We start from the raw sequence: 20,660 nt of genomic DNA, 5'->3' as shown, positions 1-20,660 counted from the left end.
TATGTTTGCATTCTGGCAGCTGAGAATGATGTATTTATTCATGTGCTCACTAGATCGGAACTGTAAAAAGCAATGCCTTATCCCCTAAAAAAATGCCTGGGAAACTGCCAGATTAAAATTTTATCAAACAGTAATAAACGTAGGGGCAAGGTATATGATTGAGCTAAAAATATTTATAGCTGTAGCTTTATTATGGTTCACCATGATAATGACACATTTAAAATTTAAACACAAAGTAAGCATAAAGTTTGACAACATAAAAATTATGTTTTACTCTTTTACTGTTTATTTTAGCTTAAATTTTAAAATTCTGCGCTAACAGTATTGAGTCTTCATAGAAAGCATTAAATGCACAAGAAATATATTCCTGCTAGATCGATCGTGTAGCCTGTACTTTAGCCAAATCAATTATTCATAAAGCGAAAAGTAGATCCATATGGTCAAGTCTTTCGTTAATGTCATAACATTTCCCCCAAAATTATTACACCCTCGCTTAAATTGTTATCTTAATTGAAAAAGTAATCAAGTCTAGGAATGGAAAACATGCACATTGATGAAATGTGTTTGTTCTTACATCCTTGCCGAAGGAAAAACAGAGATAGACCCCGCTGTGGTCAAGAGCAGTCTTTATTTAGATTAATGAACAGTTTGACATTTTTAGTCCTCTGCATGAGATCGATGAATGTAATACTCGCAGGGACCAATAGGGAGCATCACACACACACACACAGACACACACACACAGACACACACACACATATATATATAGAGCGAATACACAGACTGGCCAGAGGGTGCATGTTAAATGTCCAAATGGTAATCAATGCAGAGAAATTAGCTATTGATTGTGTATAGTTCTGTAATAGGTAACCTATGGGTTTGCTCTTTCAGAAAATTCCTATTCACCCTCTGTGGGAATAAAAGCATAATAACTCTGTCTGGCTATGAATGAGGCTGTGAATGCGGAGGCCAGCAGGGCTACTGGGGTCAAGCTGTAATTAGTATAGAGGGCATAAACATAGGGCAAGCAAATATTGATGAACCTTGAATGAGATACAAAGTTCATTAAGTGCTTTATGAGGAATTGGACTCTACTGTTTCCCCCATAATTTTGATATACAATAGATTCTCTTGTTCTAATAGTATTTGCATTTTTGTATTCATTTAGCATATGTTTAGCTCTGATACACAACATTTTAGCAGACATGACACTCCAATACAGAGCCAAAAAGACTGTAGGGATTTACGACCTAAACAAAAGGGCCTCACTTACATAATAATAATAATAGTAAATAGTTGGCAAATAAAGTGACATAAAGAACAAATAAAAGTATAATAAACACATGAACACAATATTAGCTTAAATTTAAAGCTTAAAAAAATGTTTTGATACTTGTTTGCATTGAACTGAGAGCCTCACTGTTAAATAATGCAAAAATAATCAGTGACCTTTAAGAACAGATATGATGAAAATATATTGTATAATCACAATATAAAAAAATAAACAAATAAAATAGTGTCATAGTGTCCACACCTATTTTATGAATTCAATGTAATTAGATAAGGACTCATATTAGTGCATGTTCTTTGTTCTTAATTCAGAAAATAATAATGTAGAGTGATAAAAAACAGTATTTTGACATTTTTGAGATGGCGAATATGGTAATAATATTGTGATGCCTGTTTCCTGTCTGTCCTTGTGCCTGTGTGTGTCCCACGTGACCTGTGCCCCTGTGTTCTATCCCAGTATTTTTCCACCTGTGTCAATTTGTAGCTCCGCCCCCTAGTCCCAGGTGTTTCCACTTCCTGTGTGTTATATAGCCCTAGTTTATTGCTATTGTCTAGTGTTTGTTTTGGTTTATTTCTTTGTATCTTTGTTTCTCTGTTTATTTATTTATTTATTTATTTATTTATTTATTTATTGACACCCTTACCTGCATTTGCATCGGCCTCCCGTCTCCCTGCCTGGCACACCCTGACAACCAAAAACAAGGTAACTGCTGTTCCGACTCATGGTCAGTGTCTCTAGCAAGTTTGTGCACTTCCCTGCCACTGAAATTGAAATTTTAGTACTCTAATTTAATAAGTCATACTATAAGGAACTGTTCTATTTCCATAAACAGCTGTTTAGTTGATGGTTTGTTAGCATCTCTATAATATGTAAAGACAATTGCAAAGAATGTAAAAACAGTTTATTGTGAATTTAATGTGAATCTAGAGCATCTAGTACATTCAAACCATGAAGCATTTGCAAACCTTCATTATTAAGAGTGGATGCATATTATTACCCAATGGGTATGACATTGGTTTGGAAGTTAATTACCCGTAAAGAAAAGTGTCCGTTCTTTCTCTGCCCCTGGAGGATTTACTACATTACTTATTATCCACGCGGAGTTGCAGTTTCTAGGTAGAATACCGAAGCCCCCCAGTACATTTTGGGAGGGGCATCATAAATCAAGTTGCAGATAAGCCTTTCTTCATCCACTTAATGCTGGATCCCTCTGCCTTAAGATCATTACAGTAAAAAAGTGACAAACGTGATTGATTAAAATGGCGCTGGGTGGCGTGAGGTAAATCATACTAAGTGATGTGACACTGCAGTTCCCCGTATCATATTTCTGTCAGGACAATGATGGTAAAAAGCGTTGTCGCTGCATGATATCTGACAACACAAGCCATCTGCCGCAATCCAAGGCCAGATTTACTGCTGGTTTTAGTGGACCGCAAAGGAGGAGCGCTTTAAAAAAAAAGGTGTCCGTTTTTGCGCATTGTCACTTTTCAAGCGAGCGTAAATTTCATTAAGGGGGACATTTAAGCTTGCTGCCAGCTGTGAAGGTATTTACCACTCCCGCTGGGTCCGTCACCTTCTACTGCATTGGACAGTGCTCAGGCTGTACAATGCTTGACTCGTTTAAATGGAAGATTAGCCTTGTATTAACTTCTTTTATTTGAGGATGCACTCATATCATTTACTTTTCATTACCTCCAGCACGAGCAATAGGATTTACAGCATCACTGCAGAGAGGCCTAGACAGACAGCTGTGATAAACCTGTAGTTTTATATGCCTTTATTAAGTTTGTGGTGGTGTGAATGTTACTGTAGTGATCCTGCCAAATAGCCTGCAATTCATTTCTCCCTAAACCGGATCAATAGTACGGAGGAAGTAAATGAAGCTACCATATATGAACTGAAGCTGAAGATGTTTGCCTTTCGATTGTTGTCACAATTTTGTTCGATTTTTGATTTACTAGACAAAATACCCTGTCGCCTAAAAGAGCACAGTCATATCCGAGGCGCAAGACACTGGACAATTTTTTTTTCTCAACATTGAAGATTAAAATTTCTTTGTTGGCAGTTATCCAGGAAAAACTCTTACTTTTACAACTTTTACAAAAAAAAAAAGTAATTTGGGTTGCCAACCTTGACTTAATTCTCCAAATTTACTATGTGATCACAGATTTGCCTGCATTGAATAGCATTACGCTAAATGGAAGAGGAGATGGAAGACCATTTATGGTGTCTATGGTGTCTGAGACTTTAAGCCATGGATCAATGGGGCATCAGTGAGGTTCAAACTTCCAATCTTTTGATTGTAGGGCCAATGCATACAGTATAGGCCAAAAGTTTGGACACACCTTCTCTTTTTCAGTGCGTTTTCTTTATTTTCATGGCTATTTACATTGTAGATTCTCACTGAAGGCATCAAAACTATAAATTAACACATGTGGAGTTTTATGTACTTAACAAAAAATGAGCTGAACCTCCACAGTTACCGGACCTGAACCCAATCCAGATGGCTTGGGGTGAGCTGGACCACAGAGTGAAGAAGGCAAAGGAGCAACAAGTGCTAATAAACACCTCTGGGAACTCCTTCCTTCAAGACTGTTGGAAAACTTTTCGTTTCAGGTGACCACCTCTTGAAGCTCATTGAGAGAATGATGCCAAGAGTGTGCAAAGCAGTAATCAGAGCAAAGGGAGGCTATTTTGAAGAAACTAGAATATAAAACATGTTTTTAGTTATTTCACCTTTTTTTTTGTTAAGTACATAAAACTCCACATGTGTTCATTCATAGTTTCGATGCCTTCAGTGAGAATCTACAATGTAAATAGTCATGAAAGTAAAGAAAACGCATTGAAAAAGAGAAGGTGTGTCCAAACGTTTGGCCTGTACTGTATATGGCTGCATCATTTGGGAGCCCCAAACCCATCCTTATAAAACGTTAAGTTGTTTTGATTATTGTTCAGGTGATAAATGTGTTTTTTTATTTATTTGATTAAGGAGATTTTTGCTTCTGTCCTTTGTTTATTACTGACAATGAGTTAAGTCAAAATATCACGGTGCTTTAAGATTTCACAGTATTCCTCTGATTAAGTCAGCCAGGTGTGTATGCAAACACTCTGTCGGGCGTGCCGTGATGAAGGAGTGGGAGCTGGGTGTGGGTGCGCCTCATCTGAATGTGCAAATGAAATCTGGCCAGCTCCGCAGGGGTTAACGTAACCCTCCACATTAATCAGGAAGTGTCTCCCTTCAGGATGGTGTTAATGCGGGACTTGAAACAATGAATGCTCAGTGGTGACTGCTTGTGCTGCAGTACTGTGGTGTTTGGAATCTGTGAATATGTCATTATCTTGCACTGATTGTTGTTTAAATTGTTTTGTAAATCATTTTCTTTGATCAAACAATTATTTTTGCACATGTTTTTATGTATCACAGGATTACATTTGGATTCCTACTCTAGCCCTTACTAACAATCTAACTGGATGTTTTTGATATTTCTTTTATGAGCTATACAGGAGAGGAAATTGGGGAGGAAATTGAATTTTTAGGAAATTCAGCATGCACAGCAGCTGAGTCTTGCTTTTTTTTTTTTTTTTTTTTTTAAACATCGCCACAGAATAATACAGAGAGGAAAACGCATAAAAAAACCCTATTAACCTAATTTCTTAGAAATTCAGGGACAACATACCACATGTGTCCACCACATATGCCTTTTGCCAGTCATATCACCATCAGAGGGATAATGATTCTCTGTCTTATCATTAAAATTTGCCTGGGGGGCTTTGTCACACCAGTCTCGTGCTTGTCTCATGAGGCAAGTTGATTCTTGCATGTCGCATATACATATTTTACCTGCCATTATGGATAAGTGCTCATTTCGTTCTGTTCATAAACTAATTAGGAATTGTTCCAAAATTAGACATAGAACTTGGACATAGAAATAAAACCAAATAAATCTAATTAATACCTTTGTTAAATATGCTATAGAAAACATTCAGCATTTCCACTGTTAAAGGAATATACAGCTTAACTTTAAAAAAAAAAGAAAACACTTTAAAATGATGAGTTTCTTTGGTTTTACCAAATTGAAATCCCCTGGAATATAATCAAGAGGAAAATGGATGATCACAAGCCATCAAACCAAGCTGAACTACTTGATGTGGCATAAAGTTATCCAAAAGCAGTGTGTAAGACTGGTGGAGAATATTTCGAGATGCATGAAAACTGTGATTAAAAATAGGGTTATTCCACCAAATATTGATTTCTGAACTCTTAAAACTTTATGAATATGAACCTGTGTTTTTTTGTTGCATCTTTTGAGGTCTGCAAATAAATGCTCTAAATGACAATATTTTTTTGTATTTGAAATTTGGGAGAAATGTTCATTTTACTCACACATACCTATAAATAGGAAAATCGGAGAAACTTATTCAGAAACTGAATATTTTTTTCCAGAGCGGTAATTTCAATCAAACCAGTCTCTATCACACTTTAATCATTCATCATGAAACAGGAGCCCCTTTTGAACACTAGATGCCACTGTTTGCCCAGCAATACGTGCTCGAGCCCTTCTCCTAGCAGTGAAGGCAGTGCTATAATTTACTAATACATCGGGAGCCGCCATTGCTGTTATCTTTTAATAGATTTGTATGGGGAGGAAAGCAGGTGCCTCTTGTTAATGTGTCCAATTGGCCGAGTTGCTTGTGGAATGTGGCACATCCATCACTGTCTGCTGTTGTGACACCCTGTCGTCCGCCCTCAGCGGCACGAGCCCCGCAGACGCTGCTGAACAGATGAGGCTCCTCGCGCGCACCCTGCAAACTCAACACAATCTGCACACACACACACACACACACACACACACACACTTACGCCATGTACTCACTCATTATTCTCTTTCTTTTGGAGAGATTATGTTTTTGTAAAAGCCTAGTATGGGTTCATAATCTAAATTCTTAATAATTAAGAGTACAGCACCTTTTGTATGACTATGACATAGTCACAGTAACATATATCACACAGTAAATAACATATTTAATGTATAAGGATGGGTTGGTATGGCTAGAATACAAATTTATCCTACTTACTGTGGAGCTCTGGGAAAAAAAAAATAAGAGTCCACGTCAGTTTCTGAATCCGTTTTTCTGATTTTGCTATTTATAGGTGTATGTTTGAGTAAAATGAACATTGTTGTGTTATTATATAAACTACAAACAACATTTATCTCAAATTCTGAATAAAAATATTGTCATTTAGATCATTTATTTGCAGAAAATGAGAAGTGGCTTAAATAAGAGAAAATATGCAGAACTTTCAGATCTCAAATAATGCAAAAAAAAAAAAAAAAAACAAGTTCATAATTAAAAAGTTTTAAGGGTTCAGAAATCAATATTTGGTGGAATAACCCTGATTTTTAATTACAGTTTTCATGCGTCTTGGCATGTTCTCCTCCACCAGTCTTACACACTGCTTTTGGACAAATTTATGCCACTCCTGGTGCAAAAATTCACGCAGTTCAGCTTGGTTTGATGGCTTGTGATCATCCATCTTACTCTTGGTTATAATTCAGAGGTTTTAAATTTGGTAAAATCAAAGAAACTCATCATTTTTAAGTGGTCTCTTATTTCTTTCCAGAGCTGTATTTAGCAAAAAAATGTTTTAGTTATTCTGAAATTTACATAGGGTTGCGTGATATAGCCCTAAAATATTTGTTTATTTTTGTGATAACAATATCCTTAGCGACATGAAAAAACATCAAAAACATCAGGAAAATATTGAATTAAGTTTAAGAATATACTACTTCAACAAAATTAATGTTCAAGTTTGTATAATATAACAGTTTCAAACGTAGTAGAAACTAAAAAATCTGTAAACTTTTGTCTAACTCACCATAGCTTTGAGTTTTTATAAAATAATAATAATGAAACAAAGTAAATGATGTAACATAAAAATAATACAAAAGAATATAACCTACACAACAGTGATACAAAAAATACCCTAAAAGCTTCACAGAATACTACTATTATCACAATATGGATACATTTAGCTACGATATTACTTTATAGCGATATATTGTGTATGATACAACATGGCACACCTTTGAAAATATTGCCCAGTGCAGGATTGTGCATTTTAAGCCATTACTATAAACTTAAGCTCAAATAGACAGTGTCTTATTGTAATTCATTATACTATACAATAACAGAATACCATATTTTCTAACCTAACTCATATAACACTCTTCTTTTCTCTATAGAAACTGTATTTATATAGAATACTTGTGTAGACAGTCAGTCTGTATAGAGTGTGTGGCACTTTTTACTTTAGCTGAGCTGTAGTGTTGCTCACGGTAATGCATATATTCTGCCTCAGGCTGGATATATTAGTCTACACATTATGAGCCATTGTCCCTCCATATGTCTTCCTTGCAGGCATTATAGAACCGCATGGCCAGGCCTTTTTTTTTTTTTTTTTTTTTACCTCTTTTAAGCATCTGCACGTTACCAGTAGCTGATTCTGAAATCAAATTTACTTTAAATTTGTTAAAGTGGCACTAGGTGTGGGTGTGGATTGGCTGTTCACTAAGGCTGTGTTAAAGGTATTAGTGCAACAGAATATTGTGTTTTGTTGGTAAAATAGAAATCAGTAAGTGATGGATACTCTCTCTCTCTCTCTCTCTCTCTTTCTTTTTCTCTGTCTCTCTCTGTCTCTCTCTCTCTCTTTCTCAGACACCTAAATGACCAAAATAGCAACTTCACAGGAAAAGAAAGAAACCTTAACTTCCAATTTAAGTCTGGCTAAAACGTTTGATTCCAGGTAATTTCAGAGCATTTCTATTGCACTATTTGCCAAAGAACAACTGCCAGATTCACATTACGGCAAAAGTCAAAGACAGTTTTTCATACACTTAAAATACATGGTTTTTTTGTACTGTATGTATGAATATTTCTAGAAAAAAATATATAAGTGCAGGTAAAATACTAAAGTGCAAAAAGTGCAAAATACGAAAATATTTTATCATTACAACAAACCGTGGGACATGTTTTTGTGATATTTGTGATATTTTGTTTTGCAATACCATATTAATTCCTAAAACCGCAATATTGATTTAAAATTATTAGTTTACAGGTAAAGATTGGTGGCCGTGGATCATTTTATGTTGTGTTTAAGCCCAAACCACTGGTTAACAATGTTGCACTGTTGTCACAAGATCCCACTGTTACTTCATTTAGATTTTATACCATAACTTGATAATGTTTTTTACTATACAAAAAGATTTCTTAAAATTTAAATAATTTAAAGGATCACAATATATCAGCTTGCTTACAGTCTCTTAATACATCGCAATACAGCTCTGGAAAAAATAAGAGACTACTTAAAAATGATGAGTTTCTTTGATTTAACCAAATTAAAATCCTCTGGAATATAATCAAGAGGAAGATGGATGATCACAAGCCATCAAACCAAGCTGAACTGCTTAAACTGCTGAACTGCTTGCACAAGGAGTGGAATTAAGCTATCCAAAAGTAGCGTGTAAGACTGGTGGAGGAGAACATGCCAAGATGCAAGAAAACTGTGATTAAAACCAGGGTTATTCCAACAAATATTGATTTCTGAACTCTTAAAACTTTATGAGTATAATCTTTGCATTATTTGAGGTATGGTATCACCCAGTTTTTGCCAATACACAGTTCTAATTGTTAAGTGACTGCAAATACTTAACCTCACATTCTAGAGTGCAGGGCAGAAGAACACGGTTTGGGACACACTAACCTTACTAGTACATCCTTGTAGGGAAGCATTTACCGTGTTAAAACCTTGTTAGAGCCGTTTCACTTGCAGTCCATGGGAGGTCAGTGTCAATACCACTTAAACACATGGGTCTTGATGTGGTGAGCCAGAGCCTGTGGACATGTGCAACCTCTACCTTCCCATACCTCCCCAAGGCCCTCCTTACCCTTTCTATGTTTTCTGAGCTCTCTGGACGCATCAAAAAATGTATTCCCGGTCACAAGCAATTACTCAGATGTGGGCCGCCCCGTTTGATAAAGGAAAAGGTGAGACACTGACACAGTAAGCCCTGGCTTTTTTCCTCTTGTTTCTGTTTTTTTTCCTTCAACCTGAGGCCCCCGAGCTCAGGTTTGTTCCTCGTTTCAGGTGTTTCAAAGCAGAGAAAACCTTGCAGTCAGAGTTCCTGACCTCAGCTTCCTTTCTTTTCCACGTTTCCTCGCACAATGCCGTTTTTCTCAAGAGCCGCGCAGGTAATTGTAACCATCGTTCCACTCTTTCAGGCTCTTCGTATTGAAAACAACCCTTCCAGTGTTGCTGTCATTGAAGTCTGCACACGTCATTGTGCAGTAGTGCACTTTCCATTATGTATGCTAAATTGTTAAGTGTGTGTATTTTAAAGTGTGTGTTTTAAGTCAACATCATAAGAGATAAGAAGGAAATTGTTGCACTCCATAAACGTCGCAAACAAGAATTTCTATTGAGCAAGATACAAAACCAGTTACAGATTACAGACAAGCTCCTAGGTCAAGTTAACATCCACTTTGAGAAGTTGGGAAATAAATCCCAATAAATCTCAAATCATGGAAATGATAGTAACACAACACTGTCAATTATGCTTAAGTGACTAGATCACTAGAACTATATGTAAACTGATGAAATACAAAAAGGAGACATGCTTCTTTCCCATTTTCTCCCCAATGTACACGGCCAGTTACCCAACCCACTCATTGGGACTCCCTCTATCACTAGTGATACCCCAACACCAGCCTCCTCTGATACATGTGAAGTCAGCATTGTGCAGCATTGCTGAGTAGCATCACAGCGTGCTCGGAGAAAAGCACAGCGACTCGATTCCGATACATCAGCTCACAAACGCCTTGAGCTACAAAAACAGGATTAAAACCCGCAATCTCCTGATCATAGTGGCACGCGCTTAGCCTACTGGACCATTCGGAGCCCCCAATAATCTGCCTTTTTTATCATATCAAAGTGCATATAATCAGTGTTGAAACATTGCATTAATTTTTTTTTTTTTGTTTCGACAATAATGTCTTTAAATTTTGTGATGTATTTTTTTTTTTTTCTCCCCCCGGCTCTAGTTCCAAAAACGTCTTTTTTAGGATTTGCCTGATTGCTGAATGAGTGGTAATCAGCCTGGCAGGCAGAGTCTAGGCTTCAGTGGGCCATTCATACCCTCTGTCAAGCTGGTAGGGAAATTGTGGTAATGGTTCACCATTTAGCAATGTTGATGTTTTTCTTTTTCTAGTATTAGCCATTTGGGAGAAGTCAGCAAGTGAAGTGAGCGAGCATGGAGGGGAAAGGCCTCTCTCTCTCTCTCTCTCTTTTTCCCTCCCCGTCTCTCTTCTATCTTCAAGCTAATTTGGTCGTGCAGGTTGAGTGCTCAATTTTGCACTCAGTTGCTTTCCGAGGTTAATCGTGGGACAGCAGTGTTTATGTTACAGTAATATGGACTCTACTCCCCTGCTGCATCCACTAGCAGGCTCTGAAATATGTGCTCGAAACCCCCAACTCCCAGTCGTCCTGAAGGAGGGAGGGAGGTGGTGGTGGGGGGCTGAAGAAGAAAGACAGACAAATGTAACGTGGAACAAAAGACAGAGGAAAGTCGTGCCAATTAGCTGCTAATGAGACAAGCTCATGAGGATTTCCAAGCCCACAACGTGTTAACGTTTACCTCGCCTCTCCCTCTCTCTTTCTCTCTTTCTCTCTCTCTCTCTCTCTCTCTCTCTCTCTCCCCCTCGCTCTCTCTCCCTCCGTAGCGCTGCTGCGGAAACATGCTAAAAGAATGTCTCTGTCATGATTGCTTACACATGGCCGCGGGGCTCTCGCTCTCGAGAGGTGAACAGGAAGGAACGCCTTACTTATGGTCAATGTAAAACCGGCAAACTGACATGCGGAGACTGCTTCTTTCTGTTTTTCTATCCTTCTGCAGCACCCCCTCCTCTTCACCTCCCTCTTCCAAAAGTGGCCCTCAATGAAAGAGCCAAAGGGAAACAAAGTTCCACAGCATACGCTCTCAATTTTCTCTGTGTGGCGAGAGGGGAAAATATATAATAACTGAAAAATAATATGTCAAGAGAATAAGCAGCACTCCTTGTGGCCTAGGCCTTTGGGAGGCTTTTATCAGAAAATTGTGACTAAAATCTGGACCACTTACAAAACAAAACGAGCTGTGGTACCTCAGTAAAATTTATAGGGATGATGTATAATAATAATAATAGTTGTACTACTAATAATACTACTAATAACACTGATAAAAATGCTTTATTATTTTAGAACAATTGCTAATTGTCTTGTAATTCTTGAATCAATTTAGTTCTAATTTAAGAGGTTCCAATTCGATATTTTAATATTTTAATTTGTTATTCCAGTTTGATTCATTCAGGGATATTTCAATTTATAATGAGTTTGTTTTTGGACAAAATTAGCTCATTTTAAAAGTCAAATTTTATTGGGTTATATGGATCACAATTGGATCACTCAAATAAAGAATGTGAAAAAAAAAATTTAACCAAGACTTATTGTATAGTAATATTTAATTCCTACATTTTTATGAATCTTACATAAATTGCTGTAATGATTGTGGAAATGATTTTCCCATTTAGGATACTTTGTTTTAATGTGTTTTAGTCACACATTAGGAAAAACGTGAGTGATTAGTTGCCCTAAATTAAAGGTATATATACATCTTCTGTACAGAATATACAATAATACTGAAAGTAAAAACAAGTTAACTATAAGTGCCCACATTTTTATACACAGCACATAAACTCGTATGTATTGTTATTCTCTGGCTTAATTAAGGTCAATTCAATTAAATGCAGGTGAGCATTAATTATTGTGTGTAGTTGAGGAGCTGTGCATTTTGGGTAAAGACAACTGATAAGCCAGTTGTTTTTCCTGCTGTTATTAAGTTATACCTGTCTGAACATATTTGTGAATAATGAAACAAATAGTGTGGATATGATTAGTTTTGGCAGCAGGCGTATATTACATTTCCTGTTGGCTCGTGTGCGGTTCGTCTGATTAGCTGTGAGGACTTTTCTTTTTTTTGTGAATTGAGTTTTCTGAGTTTGTGAGGGAGGTTCTCTCTGAGTGATGCATTTTATTGATTGACAAATCAGCAAACATAATGTTGGTGTCAACATGTCAAACCTTATATGGCTGAGATGTTAACTTTCTGTATAGGAAAAAAAACTATTTTATATTTTAGCTTTAATAAAACGTTTGGCCTAAATAAACCTGATTTTTTTTTAGTAAGTTTTGATTATCTCTGTAATGTTTTAAAGCCTACAAATCACTATTTGGTCCATTTCCATGAGATTATGGACTAGAATTAAGTCAATACACAATATCACAGTCAAAATTGTCACTGTCCAATTCTGAGTACAGTGAATGTTTTATTCAGATTGTCCTGATTTTCATCTAATTAACCTGGACTAATTATGCTCTTTGTTATGAAAAATGCATTTGGTCAGTGTTCTTTAAGCACTGATGATAACCTCAATGTGCTTAAATATATAATATAATATATTGTTGATATGATAAGATAATTTAATATGATATGATAAAATACTGTTGTATCAGTATATCAGTCTTAATTTTTTTTTAAAGTTGCTTATTGCAGTTATTTGTGGGATAATTTATTTTCCAACTAAAATATCTTTTGTTTATTATGCATTATTGTCATTATTGACTGTGTTTCTTTCTGTTTTGTCTCTTCCATCTATTCCATTTAATCGCTTCCATCAACCATTCAGTTACTAAAACATTTGACTTTGACTTCGACCATCACCCTCACTCGCACGTCTTTAACACCCCCACCTTAGGGTCCCACCCGCTCCACCTTATGTCTTTCAAAGCCGGTTGTTAAAACCTTGTGCCGCAGTATCAGAGGCCAAAGCACTAGGTAGCCCCTACTTTTTATTTGGGGTCTTTAAGGGGACCATAAACCTTGAGCTCCAGGAACAACCTCGGGCACCCGAGCACCCCTCTCGCTCGCTCTCCTCATTAGAGCCGTGGCGAAAGAAGGGAAAAAAAAAAGCTTTCAAACGGCGTCTTCCTCTGTGATGCGTTTACTGTTAATTAGTTTGCTTTGTAAGGTTAGACGTGCGGACGGTGCAACTTTGAAAGCGTTTGGCGGCCATCTGTGTGAGCACGGTGCTAACTACGTACAGATGGGCCGCACTCAAGACAGGTTGCTTCTGACGGGGAAAAAACAGCGAGACGGTTTTAGTTATTTTAACAAGATTTATGGCCTGACTCGCAGGTAACCGTTTCAGCCATAATGATGATTGTTAGTCATCTGTCAGGGAATAGGAGGGGGGGGGGCTATGATCGAAGTCAAACATGAACTGAGCAAAAGTGTGAACCTGTTCATGTATAAAACATTTTTGAGGTAAATCCTTTCAACAAAGAGCCATGCTTGAGGCTTCAGTCTTTTAACACAGGTTGTTATTTTTACCAAGTGAAAACGGCAGCCGCGGCACATATTGAATCAATTGCGCGGCAGCGACTAGGGGAAAAAATACTTAATTTGGCCAAGTTAAAACGCCATTACTTACTCAGTGAACCAGGTAACTGAAGAAAACGGTAAGATTGCCAGGTAATTGTTTGACAAGGTCACAAAATTAGCAAACATAATCAAATAAGCGCACTGACATTGTAATTTATGCCCCTTCTCTGTGGTGGTTCGAAGCAAGGAGTTGTTTTTTCCTTGTGTTACAATTGAAGTAACCCAAGTATTTTTAGTAAAAAAAACAAAAAAACAGATTTGATAAAACATATCTAATGTTTTATTTAGATTTCTTATGTAACAACTAAAGCTGGGTATTACCACTATTTTTCTAAATTAATTCAATTCCGTTTCACAAGGTCCCAATTCAAAACAGTTTCTGATTTAAAATCAGATTCGGTTCGATATTGATTATATTGACTCATTTAGGTTTTTAGATTACTCAGTTTTATATAGAAAAAAATATTTTTAGACAATTAATGTAGTAATTGTACAAAGACCAAAGATCAATTTCAAATTGTCATGAATTGATTGATAAAAATTTCTGACAGAAAAGAATGTGAACCAGGTGACTGAAAAAAATGGGTAAGATTTTCAGATAATTGTTTGACAAGGCCACAAAACTAGCAAACATAATCAAAGAAGACTGACATTGTAGTGCCCTTTCTCTTTGGTGGTTTATGACACCAGGAGTTGTTTTTCCTCATGTTGGGATTGCAGCAATTCAAGCATTTTTAGTTAAGATTAAAAAGAAATAGATTGAATAAAATATGTCTGTTTATTTAGATTGCTTATGTAATAACTAGGGCTGGGTATTACCAGTGATTTTAGAATTTGTTTTGAATCGGCTTCTGATTCACAAGGTCCCACTTCGATTCAATTGATTCTGATTCTGATTCAGCTCATCTCGACTCTACTTGATTTGACATTGATTCATTTAGGTTTTTAGATATTTCAGTTACTATAGCAGATTTTGTTTGGATATAAAAAGAATTCTCAGATAATTAATGTTGGAACAACCTAACATTGTTTAAAATGGTTTTAGCATTTAAATGAATAGTTGATGCAAAGTTTAGTCTAAAATTAGCACATTTTTAAGACTGATCTCATTGTATATGGAATCATTCAAATAAAGTTTTATAAAGATTTTAATTGAAAACTATATTTGTTTCATCTATTCTTAGTAATAATTGTTAAAAAAAATCTGCTTGATTATTTTTATAATATTTCTATATTTCTTGAATACTTTGCAGAATCTCACCTTTGCCCCTGGGTGGGAAACTCTGTCCCTTTTTTAAGCTTAAGCTTAAAGTCTTTTTTTTTTTGGGTATTAAAAATGAACTCCTTCAGCAATTAAAAAAAAGGTTAGCTGAATTGTTGTTGGCCCTTAGCCACATACTTTGTGCGGCTTAGAGCTTGGCTGGGTGAGAAAAGCTGTGAGGAAATATGAGAGCTGACACCCTTTAGTAAAGTGTTTGTGTTCAGTTTGGCTACCGTGTAGCTTTAACCGCAGTCTACGCGTATTTCAATGAACCGCTTTATGCTAGCACGATTAACTGTTTTAAAAAACAAACTTCTGGTAATAAAGGTGTACCCGCAATCGTATTTATGCTCCGCTTTAGTGTCCTGACGTAATTAAATCGTTTTTTTTTGTGTGTTAGACACCTAGCTGCAACTATGCTAATTGCTTTCACACGTTAGCATAGCCGCCGTCAGTATCGCCCTTCACGGCGTCCTCACAGAAGCCTAGCCCCAGTTTAGAAAGAAGTGTGTAGCAGCACGTAAGCTGTGCTCTGAAGCTTTTGGGGGTTAAGAGTGTTTTATAACACAGGAAGGCTAGACTAGAGAAAGCTATATTAACAGTGGATCAGTTTGACAGCTTTTCATGGAGGAGCCATGAGTGGCTATATTGAGCGAGAGAGAGAAACTGTCAACTCAGCGAAAGTCCTCACTAAAGGGAAGAGTGGAGGACGGGAACACACAAAGATTAAAAAGGAAAAATAAAAAGCTGAGGACATTAGGTGAGAAAAAGGGAGGAAGCACTGTTTTTAATGTTAGAATATCAGCAATTTTGAGTACAATTTTTATTATTTAGTATGCAGCGTCACTTAAAATAGAACTTTGTGCTTCAGCTACTAAACAAATTCAACTATCAGTTATATATTCAATTAACATGTTCTGTTAGGCTGATATGGTAAAACAATATTGTTATTTAAAGACCTTTTCATAAGACATTTTCACAATATTTAGCATCATATTTTGAGGTTAATGATATCACAATACTATCGCAAGACTATACTTTACGATACTTCGCAATATCTGTGTTATTAAAGAGAATACATTTCTTAAACTCTTAACTAAACAAAAAAAAGTTTAGAGTGCCTATATTTCAATAAATATACAGATTGTGACTATATATACAAAATGTATCGCAAACAAACAAAAAAAGATACAATATATCGCAATTTGAGGTTTTATCCCACCCCAATTTAGTATGCAGTGTCACTCTGCCTTTATAAAAATATTAGAAAAAAAAATAAATTATATTTTTAGCTACCAACAAATTCAACCATCAGTAATATAAATTTGTAATATATTCTACTAGTACTAGGCGATATGGTAATAAATATTGTATCATAATATCTTCATGATACACTGTTTATTATTTAGGGTGTAAGAAAATATCAATATCATGTCATATTGCAAAATGTTCTTCCAACTTTTTAAATTTTATTGAGATTTTATAAATATGATAGTGCTTTATATACTTCAATTATTTTTTACAAAATGTTATTTATATATTGCCTCACAATATATTTTAACCCCTGTTTGTGAAGAGCCCTAGTTTTCATCGTAGTGTAAAAGTATTAAAAGTGACAGATTCTTAGAAAGTGCTGATTAAACACTACATTTATATAAAATGTATATAATAAAATCATTATACTGTCTGTATCATTTATCCCATATGATAAAAATATATCACAATACAATTAAATATTATCATGTTTCTCAACCATATTTTATACTTATGTATTTTCGTAAGTTAGATTCTGTAGTCTGATTTTTACAGTATCACACATTTTTATAAATAAATCGTAATGTCCTTTTTTTCTCAAAAATGTTGAATTTATATAAATTATAATAAATTTGAATTCTTCATATATACTAGACCTTTACTTAGTACTGTTTTTTTCCTCAGAACATAAATCTAATATACTGTTCATGTCAGTGAAGCCTTCTTTATAAGGTTTATTCTCTTAACATATTGGTTTTGTAAACCTTTAGTCATGGTGTTCGCATATGTTAATGAACCAAACTGATATAGTATTTTTAGAAATAAACAAAAATCTTTAATCATTTCTATTTTTTATGGTGCCTTTTTTTAAAAATGAGGTTTGAAAAGACTAAGGCAGCCTTTAGTACAAATGAATACAAAAGAATCCTGTCTGCCTGCCTCTTTTGGCTCAGTTCTCTGTTCCCCTGTCCTTTTTTTTTTTTTTTCTTTTCCCTTTTTCAAGGTTTTATTTGGAAATGGTTCCCAGGTGTTCGATAAGCCTGTACTGGACATGACAGCAGTGCAATCAAGTGTATAAATTTAATTGCAGACTCATTTGGGGCCGTTTATTAGCCAGTTAGGGGCACCCCACTCCACTTGAACCTTGTTATTGTGAGGCAGAACATCTGTTTGGCTCTTTTTAACTATTTGTTTCATTGCATAGTTTCGCGTGCCTTTAATGGCTACGGCTTGTGCTAGCTAAGGGTCTGTGGGCTTTAGTGTGTTGCGGCTGCATTTTGTAGTGCGTTTCATGATGTTTTAAAGTTGCGTTTCTAGTGTGTATGTTAACGTGGAGCATTTAAACTGCACTATGTAAGCGTATAGCAATGGGATGACTGGGATGAGATGCATGGAAGCTGACGACACTGCAGATTGTTACCATCATCTAATTATATTAGGGATGGATACTTTTTTTTTAAATATGTTAAAATACTAGTCAAACAGTCTTACACATTGTTTTTTATTATTTTTATTTAAAATAGTTTAAAATCCTTTCTTTTAAAATGTATGTTTCTAAACATTAAGCAGCATTGTAACTGTAGGGGGTGAGCCTGAATACAAGCCCAAATGAAATATTACCTTAGATTGTGGGCTGTTGTTGATTCAATTTGTCAAAAAAAAAAAAAAACAGTTGTTTCACCACACCCCCCACCACCCCGATGAAAGAGTTACAAATTGTATGCTTAATAGTGACAGTTCCGGGGCCAGACACTATTTTACCATCATGAATCTTACCTCATCCTACTGTACGCCAGCTTTGAACTTTCTCTCCTTTGTTGAAAACGCAGACTGGCTGCACCCCATTAATAAAAGCCACAGAGCACAGTGTTAATTGTTCCCATGCACAAGGCCCCGAAAATCCTATAAATCAACTGGCTAATTGCAACAAATTGTGTCCTGACATTAAGCTATGATTCCACACCAACAAATATTCATCAACATTGCAAGCAGCCCATAAAACACAAAGCTGGCCATTTCCCAATCCCCCATATATATTTCCCATCACCTTCTCGCCATTAGTCATCTGTATTGTTTATCATAACTGATGGAACCGGGTTGCCGTGCGCGCCGAGGCCGAGGATATGTTAAAAGTGTGCTAATGCTCTGCGAGAGACTAAACATGTCTCATATGATCAATTCAGTTCTTAAAGCCTGGACACGTTCTCAAGTGCTTCTTAAATCACTGTGAATTTATTATTCCAGTGTGATAATCAAGACTAGCTCATCCTGCTTTAAAGGCTTCTTTGAGCGATGCTGTAGAAGCAGCACCTTTGGTTTCCTAAAACATCTTTTAGCCGGTGTTTCTAAAGCAATGAAGTACGATTTTTTTTTTAAACTAACTTGTGCATTCCATTGACATAAATAATGCTTTAAAGAACTATTCTTGGTAGGGCTGCAACAATTATTAGAAACATAATCAATGTGGATTATACACAATTTTAATGTAGAGAACAATATGTGTAATTTGTTTGGCCTTAAATTCATTTTTTGCACCAGGAGTAAAGGCATAAAGTTATCCAAAAGCAGTGTGTAAGACTGGTGGGGGAGAACATGCCAAGATGCATTAAAATTGTGATTAAAAACCAGGGAAATTCCACCAAATTTTCATTTTACTCAAACATATACCTATAAATAGCAAAATCAAAGAAACTGATTCAGAAACTGAAGTGTTCTGTACATTTTTTCTAGAGCTGGATGCAGTATTGTCAGTAAAACTGCTTGCCTTGACTTGACTTGACTTGAGAGATACTTTAGGCAAACAAACATGTTTATTCTTTTCTGTAGCATCATTAACACCTTTTATTAGCACCTTTTATTATGCTACATTTTTAACAATGCACCATTATCAAAGACCTACGTTTATGCACCTTTGCTCTCAAACAGCAGTAGTACTAGTAGCACACATGAATATCAATAATAATCTTGCTTTGTTCTCGGATTTTGTTAGCAGTGGTTGAGGAAAATGCTTACAGTGTTTTTTCTCAAGTGTATCAAAGGCTAAATATGTCTTAGCAAAGGTCAGGGCTCTGATTTGTTATGGGATTGTTTTGCAGGGAATTCTGATTCTGCGCATTGATCAGCTTCACAGCTGCTGCAACACACACACACACACACACACACACGCGTGTGTGTGAATCGATGATGCTTCGAGAAGAGCCCTCCCACTCTACAGGAAGGAGAGAGAAGGTATGGCATGATAAATTCTGCACCCTGTCATTTTCTGCCCCCTCCACCTCCTGGATCTTGGCCAGCTGATAGATCACAGTCCAATGCTTGTGCTGTTTTGGTGCAGGGAGGGAGGCGAAGAAGAAGAAGAAGAAGAAGAAGAAGAAGAAAAAAAAATCCCCCCACATGCTAACACTCTTTAGCATTGATGGCTTATTAACGGGTACTGTGATTTGGCTAGATGTGTTCAAGGATCTCCTGTGCGGAGGGAAAGGTCAGCAGCTTTTAGCCGCGGCTCTGCTGGAATACTAATACTGTCCTTATTCAAATCATCCGCTACAGCGCTTATTAAATAGATGGGCCCCGGTGCTTTAATTTAATAGTGCTGGAGCTGGGGCTGACGAGAGGCCACAGCTGCAGGCACGGCGGGATTAGGCGCTGCTAGAGCCAGAGTTCAAGCAGCAGAGGCTGTGCTTTTGGGAGGTTTTATTCTGATGGCCATATGCGCACAACAATAGATCACACACACTGTGTAGCACTGTGTAGTAGAGATGTAGTACATGGAATTTCTAGGCCGGACACCACTCTTATGGCCAGTTATCTGTTTATTAGAACTGATTAGAGCTGTTTGGTATTGTAAAATGAATTATATCACAATATTTAAAGACATTTTCTCAAATTAAACATGATTTGTTACACAATTTGTAATGTAGAAGAAAATGTGCAGTTGGGTCAGTGTGTTCTTTTAGCAAATATTTGCGATATGCTAGTAAAAGTATATTATTGATACAGTAAGAATCATCGTATCACGATATGATAAACTATCATCATATTGCACACCTCTAGCACTGATTTAAAATTTGTCAGGTATAAGACTTATAGTTATTTTAATTAATTAGGATTTTAATAATGCATAATTTAGGTCAGAATGAAGCAGTTATGTCTTTAACACAATTCAATACTTTTTCTGATAAAAAAATAGAAATGGCTAAATATATATAAATATATTAACCCTAGAATTTCTGATTTCTGTATTTTAGACAACATAAATATATATATATATATATATTTCATGAGAATGCAGTGATTCCTGTACACATACAAGGAGTGTGAT

General features: G+C 36.1%; 1 long non-coding RNA gene across 1 annotated transcript; it reads left to right on the top strand.

Moving 5' to 3' along the window:
• Positions 1-1,904: 1,904 nt before the first annotated feature.
• LOC111191766 (uncharacterized) lies at positions 1,905-20,391 on the top strand. Its single transcript, XR_002649651.2, has 3 exons — positions 1,905-1,993; positions 19,435-19,567; positions 19,674-20,391. It is a non-coding gene; the product is annotated as an uncharacterized LOC111191766 (long non-coding RNA).
• Positions 20,392-20,660: the final 269 nt, after the last annotated feature.

The sequence above is a fragment of the Astyanax mexicanus genome, chromosome 22, assembly GCF_023375975.1.
Source record: "Astyanax mexicanus isolate ESR-SI-001 chromosome 22, AstMex3_surface, whole genome shotgun sequence".
Taxonomy (NCBI): domain Eukaryota; kingdom Metazoa; phylum Chordata; class Actinopteri; order Characiformes; family Acestrorhamphidae; genus Astyanax; species Astyanax mexicanus.
Note: the sequence above shows the minus strand (reverse complement) of the source record. Positions and strands in the feature narration are given on the sequence as shown.